At 42.9% G+C, this 7,077-nt stretch overlaps 1 pseudogene; it reads left to right on the forward strand.

Moving 5' to 3' along the window:
• The first annotated feature begins 3,214 nt into the window (after nucleotides 1-3,214).
• On the forward strand, nucleotides 3,215-3,554 carry LOC121443710 (annotated as a pseudogene).
• Nucleotides 3,555-7,077: the final 3,523 nt, after the last annotated feature.

Below are 7,077 nucleotides of genomic sequence, written 5' to 3' on the forward strand. Positions count from 1 at the left end.
TAGTTAAAGTACCAATTAGGTGGCAGCCTGGAGGAGTGGGGGCCGTGTTCTCCAGAAGAAGGTGTGTGTTATATGATTTGAATAAATATCTAAACATGGTACAGTTTCTCCCATAGCCAGGAACCACAGGTCCAGGAATCAAGGGGTGAAAAAGGGAATAGTTTCACTTATTATCAGCCCTAGTGACTCACTGGAAAATTTTTGTTCCCTGTTCCCGCCATTTTTTTCTTTTGGCTTTTCAAGACAAGGTTTCTCGGGCTGGAGAGATTTCTCAGAGGTAAAGAGCATTGGCTTCTCTTCCAGAGGTCCTGAGTTCAATTCCCAGCAACCACATGGTGGCTCACAACCATCTGTAATAAAATCTGGTATCTTCTGGCCTGTAGGCACACATGATAAATAAATCCTTTAAAAATGTCTTTTAAAAAATATAAGACAGGATTTCTCTTTGTAGCTTTGGAGCCTGTCCTGGAACTCTGTAGGCCAGGCTGGCATCAAACTCACAGAGATTCATCTGCCTCTGCCTCCCGTGTGCTGGGATTAGAGGCGTGCACCACTGCCACCCAGCTTGTTCCCCTTGTTCCTATGATCTTAAATTCTACTGCTCTAGAAGTTTTGGTTCCAGAAGGGGAAGCCCTTCTGCCAGGAGCCACAACAAACTTTCTATTAAACTGGTCTTCTTGGCCACGTTTTATTTCTAATGTCCTTAAACCCACAGGCTAAGAAAGACATGTGTGAGGAGAGGTGATTAATCCAGATTGCCATGGGGAAATTGGATTGTTTCTCTACAATGGAGCAGGATTGTTTCTCTACAATGCAGTGCAGGAGATCTACGAGAAACTACAGCAGCCTAATCCAGGCAGGATGAGAAAGGGCACAGATCTGTCAGGAATGAAAGTATGGTCACTCCTCCAGGAAAAGAGCCAAGCCTGCTGAGGTGCTTGCAGAGGGTAAAGGAAATACAGAATGGGTAGTAGAGGAAGGTAGTTCTAAATACCAGCTAAGGTCACATGACCAGTCACAGAAACGGGGATTATAATTGACATGAAAGTTTCTGTTTTATTTTGTTAAGACTGTATTTTATACGTTTTCTTTCCTGTATTTCTTTATCATATGTTGTAATATCAATTAAGAATTATCAGTAATTATCATATTTAAGTTAGAGATACTAAAAAATGTTTCTCAAGGGACAATGCCACTATCCTCTATTTCTAATACATTGCGGTCATATGAGGTTATATCATGTAAGGCTTCGTTATGACCTGGTTAAATAGATAATGTGTTTGTGATTGTATGTGGTATAGTTATGTGTAGGAGTTATTATGACCTGGTTATTGTTTTCATTTGGAAATTGATCATGACATGAGGAGATATGATTTGTGTCAAGTTGACAAGGGGTGGATTGTGATGGCTGTTCTCGGTTGTCAACTTGACTATATCTGGAATTAACTAGAATCCAGAAATGGTCGCAAGCCTGTGAGAGATTTTTGTGCTTGGGTTGAAGTAGGTAAATCCACTTCTAGTTGGACCTTTGGAGGCAGGAAGACATATGCCTTTAATCCTGGCCACACCTTTTTGCTGGAAATCTATATAAGGACATGAAAGGAAGACATTTTTGTTCTTTACCTGTTTGCTTTCTCCCTCCCTGGGACTAGATTCTTGGACTTGTTCACAGCCAGTCATTATAGCTAGACTTCAACCTGCAAATCATTTCATATATATATCTGTGGTGTGTGTCAGATTCATTTTATAAGTTCTGTTCCCCTAGAGACTAAGACACTCATCAACTACCTGTGGCAGGAGTTATAACAGCTGCTCTTATCACCCTTGACCTTTCCTAGCTCCTAGCTTCCCCCTTACTCTTCCTACCACCTGCCTTCACCACAGGCTCAACTAAACTGTTTCCATGCTTTTCTGACTGTCTTCAGACTAAGCAATGATTCAAAAGTCTGGGTAATGCTTTAAACACGTTTTCTTAGGTCAGCCCCAGTACAGTCTGGTTGCTCTTCCCTACCCCATCTCATGCCCTTCCCTTGGGTCCTTTGGCACCTGCCCTAGTGCTAAAACATGAGCTCCCATCTTACTCTCTGGCAGGTCCCAGATTCGATCCGCCTTCTAAGAGGCTGGCTCCAAGTCTTTATTCACATAGTATGATGGCTAATTCCAGTTATTAATTTGACTACGACTGGAATCAACTAAATCTCAAACATGCCTGTGTGGGGATTTATTGATTGGATCATTTGAGGTAGAAAGACCCACCGTAAGTCTGGCCTCACATTCTGGTGGCAGTCCACATAAAAAGACATGGAAGCAGGAAGCTTTGCTTTCTCCTTTCCTGGCAAGTTCATCTACTCTGCTGCTGAGGCATTTATTCACTGGTGTTAGAACCAACTTCTCAAAACCCCTCCTCCCCAAATGGAGAGTTGTGGAGGCATCCCAACTGATACATCTACATAACAACTCCTGCATCTGAGGTGCAGGGAACATTTCAGAAGACTGTAAGAACCAGAGAAACAAGGAGCTTGCTGTGACAATGTAGCTTCCTAGAACGTCAGAAACTACAGTCATGATGTTTCAACACCATGACTACCCAAGCAGGAGTTGAACAAGAACCACAATAGGTGTGCCAAAATGGGCAGGGGGAAGGCTCAGGAGGCCTCAACCCTATGCAAAGAACTATAGGCAACTAAGAGAGGAAGTAGCCTTCCCTGGAGTACAGCATACCAATTGGTTGTTCAATACCAAAACACATACAAAATTGCATTCTACAGAGCTGAACAGGTTATATTTAGGAATATATATGCATATAACAATAATTAATGAAAAAAGAGGCCATGAATTTGAAAGAGAGCAAGGAGGAGTGCATGGAAGCATTTAGAAGGAGGTTTGGAAGGGAGAAATGATGGAATTATATTATAATCACAAAAGTAAAGGAAATAATTTTTAAAGTAAAGAAAATGGGAGGGAGACTTGTTTGGAAAAAGGCTACATTGGGAGTAGGAGAGAGATGAGAGGTGGCAATGGGACTGAAAAATGGCCAAAGTCTATTATATACATGTATGAAATTGTCAAAGAGTAATAAATCAATAAGAAAAAAGACTGGAGAGTCTCATTCTGAGGATTCCTGGAGGCAGGATCGCCCTATTCAGACTGTGGTAGAGGATTTTGGGACTGAGCGTGGCTGTGCCAGCGCGTGGAGCCAGAAGCAGCCTCCGGGATGGACGTGTTTCTCATAATCCGGCACCACAAGACCACCATCTTCACGGATACCAAGGAGTCGAGTACCGTATTCGAGCTGAAGCGCATCGTTAAGCGGCCACCAGATGAGCAGCGGCTGTACAAGGACGACCAGCTCCTTGATGATGGGAAAACTGTGGGGGAGTGTGGCTTCACTAGGCTGACAGCAGGGCCACAGGCCCCAGCCACAGTGGGCCTGGCCTTCCGAGAGGATGACTTCGAAGCCCTTGCACACTGAGCCCTTCTCCAGCCCTCCAGAGCGTCCATATGCGATGAAGCCACAGGATTCTGGAGACAGTGACGATTAACAAGCTGTGTAGTGAGGGCCCCAGGCCCACCCCCACCCCCAGAGACCCATTCCCTTAATAAAGATTTGGCTGCTGGGCAGCGGTGGCGCATGCCTTTAATCCCAGCACTCAGGAGGCAGAGGCAGGTGGATCTCTGTGAGTTCTAGGCCAGCCTGGTCTACAGAGCTAGTTCCAGGACAGGCTCCAAAACCACAGAGAAATCCTGTCTCGAAAAACCAAAAATAAAATAAAATAAAATAAAATAAAGATTTGGCTGTCAAAAAAGAAAAAAAAAAGACTGGATATATCCAAGAGGCTAGACAAAAACCTTTCAGGAAGGATTAGAGTCCGCAAGGCCGTCCAAAGCCTAGCCTATGCCTCCCATGTGCAAGTAGCTAACAGTACTGACTGGCGGGGGCAGGAAGAGCACCAGAAGGCCCCAGAGGCTTTTCATGAGAGAACACCTCTGAGAAGTTCGCAGGGCCCAATGCAGACTGCTCAGAAGTCTTTTGTAAATAAAATGTCTTAAGTCCCTAAGACACACTTCCCCAATATCAACCGCAACTACCAGCTAATAAATTAATGTCAACTGTTGTCTTATCCATACCTAACTCTGACCCTGACTCTAAAATCAATATTTGAATGCTGACCTCAATCAATACATGATCCTGGTCTTGACCATGAGCCTGACCTGCCCTTCTCACTAACCATAGCCTTGAAACCCACTCTAAATCTGACTCTAAACTCTCAGCCTGAACGTAACAATGACCTGCATTCCAAACACCACCTCATCATGACACTGGCTGGCTCTAACCCCTGACCTAAATGATGCCAAATTTAATCTTTAACCATGACCCTGCTCTAACCCGAGTCAGAACACTGGCACAGACTCTGAACAAGACCTGATACCTAACTCTAACCCAGACTCTGATGCTACACTAAGGATAGCCCGAATTGTACTTGCAAACTCTAAGCTTAAGGAAATTGCTAAGTTGTTTCTTGTAAGGTATTTTGTCACAGCAACAAAAAGTTCCTAGCGCAGGAGCCAATTCTCTCAACTTATTCAAACAACTTTTAAAGAAATTCCAGTTCACATTGGAGCACATTTATTCAAGGTGATTTAAGAATTTAGAAATGGGCTAGAGCATGTTTAACATGTGTCTAAATTTAATCCCCAGAACCCAAATATGAGTAAAATTAAATATTATTGAAGGTCAAACTAACACAACTAAAACAATTTTGAGGGGCTGGAGAGATGGCTCAGAGGTTAAGAGCACTAATCGCTCTTCTGGAGGTCCTGAGTTCAATTCCCAGCAACCACACGGTGGCTCATAACTATCTGCAATGAGATCTGGTGCCCTCTTCTGGCCTGCAGCATACATGTAGGTAAAACACTGTATACATAATTATTAATAAATAAATCTTTAAGCCGGGCGGTGGTGGCGCACGCCTTTAATCCCAGCACTCGGGAGGCAGAGGCAGGCGGATCTCTGTGAGTTTGAGGCCAGCCTGGTCTACAAGAGCTAGTTCCAGGACAGGAACCAAAAGCTACGGAGAAACCCTGTCTCGAAAAATCAAAAAAAAAAAATCTTTAAAAAAATAAAAATAACACAATTTTTTAAATATTTATTTATTTATTATGTTTACAATATTCTGTCTGTGTGTATGTCTGCAGACCAGAAGAGGGCACCAGACCTCATTACAGATGGTTGTGAGCCACCATGTGGTTGCTGGGAATTGAACTCAGAACCTTTGGAAGAGCAGGCAATGCTCTTAACCACTGAGCCATCTCTCCAGCCCCCAAAATAACACAATTTTGAAGTTGAGAGCTGGTGGTGGTGGCTCATATCTGTAATCCCATTACTTTTGAGGCTGAGACAGGACTATCATGAGTTCAAGGCCTGTTTGAGTGACAGTGATATTTTGTCTAAAAACAAAAACAAAACAAACTTAAACAAAATAGAATAAATTTGGAGAGATCACACTATCTAGTAGTGTGTGTATATGTGTGCATGTATATATAAGTGTGTGTGTGTGGTATGTGTGTGTGTTACTAAAGACTGAACCCAGAGCCTTATACATGGTGAACAAGCCTTTAGCGCTGAGCTATAACCCCAGGCTGGCACTACCCAATTTTAAGGTCAATTTAAAGGGACAGAAAGAAGATCAGTGATCTGAGGATAGGGTAAAAGCATGTTGAAGGGCAGAAAGAAAAGATGACAGTGGAACACAAGGAAACTTTTGGGGGTAGTGAAGAGATTCACTGCTTTTTATGTGGTTGATATGAATATATATGACACATATATGAATATATGATAATTTTATACACTTTAAATATGATCAAGCTAATTATATCTCAACAATATTACTTTTAAAAAATTCTTTCTTCCAGGTAGTGGTGGCACATTTCTTTAATCCCAGCACCCGGGAAGCAGAGGCAGGTGGATCTCTGTGAGTTCGAGACCAGCCTGGTCTACAGAGTGAGTTCCAGGACAGGCTCCAAAGCTACAGAGAAACCCTGTCTCGAACCCCCCCCCCCCCCGTAGGAAGTCCTACAGCCAGTAGTTACCTGCCCACTTGGGCGTGGCCTCTTATACTATATATGCCAATCTCCGCTCCAGCAGAGGATTCTGATTTGTGAGTCTACCCCTAAATAAATAACTGTCTATTTCTCAATTCTGAGCTAGTGTGGGATTTCTTTTAAGCGTCCTTCTTCACCACCACCCCCACCCGCCACAAAATATTCTTTCCAAACTCGGCATGGTGGCACACGCACATCTCTAATCCTAGCATCTGGGAAATGGAGGCAGGAGGCTGAGGAGTTCAAGGCCACCCTCACCTACACAGAAAGCTCAAAATCAGCATGAACTACATGAAAGAGACCACATTTCACAAAAGAAAGTGGAAGAGGGCTGGAGAAATTACTCAGCAGTTAAGAGCACTGGATGTTCTTCCAGAGGACCCAGGTTCAATTCCCAGCAATGACATTAGCTCTCAAATGATATCTAATGGTCTCTTCTGTCTGATGCCCTTTTCTGTTATGCAGGCATACATGCAAATAGCACAGTCACATCCATAAAATATATAAATAAATATTTAAAAAGGAAGAGGAGGAAGAGGAAGCAGCAGCGACACTCAGTGAGATGTCCGTCAATAAAGGTACCATCTGAGATCAAGTCCTTGAAATAGGATTTGCACATGCGTGCGCGCGCGCACACACACACACACACACACACACACACACACACGGATGAATAAATGTAAAAAAGTAACGTAAATTCTTTGCCATGTGATGTATTTTTTTTTTATATCCAGTAGGTGGCAGTTAGAACCACAGATTGTGACACGGTGTTTGTATCATATCCTGTGACAGTATCTTAGTTTGTAAAAATAACACACAGGAAGTATCCCAAAATCATTATAAATCACCAAGTTTCTATGCATTAATTTTTTGAAGCTTTGGATCCAGCAAGTATAGAATGCAGGAAAAAAATGGACATAGTCCCATTTCAACCCAAGAGCAATTTGCAGTCATCAGGCTGATTGATAGTTGAAC

The sequence above is a fragment of the Microtus oregoni genome, unplaced genomic scaffold (genome assembly GCF_018167655.1).
Source record: "Microtus oregoni isolate MIOR12 unplaced genomic scaffold, Mior012 000112F_006, whole genome shotgun sequence".
In the NCBI taxonomy this organism is placed as follows: domain Eukaryota; kingdom Metazoa; phylum Chordata; class Mammalia; order Rodentia; family Cricetidae; genus Microtus; species Microtus oregoni.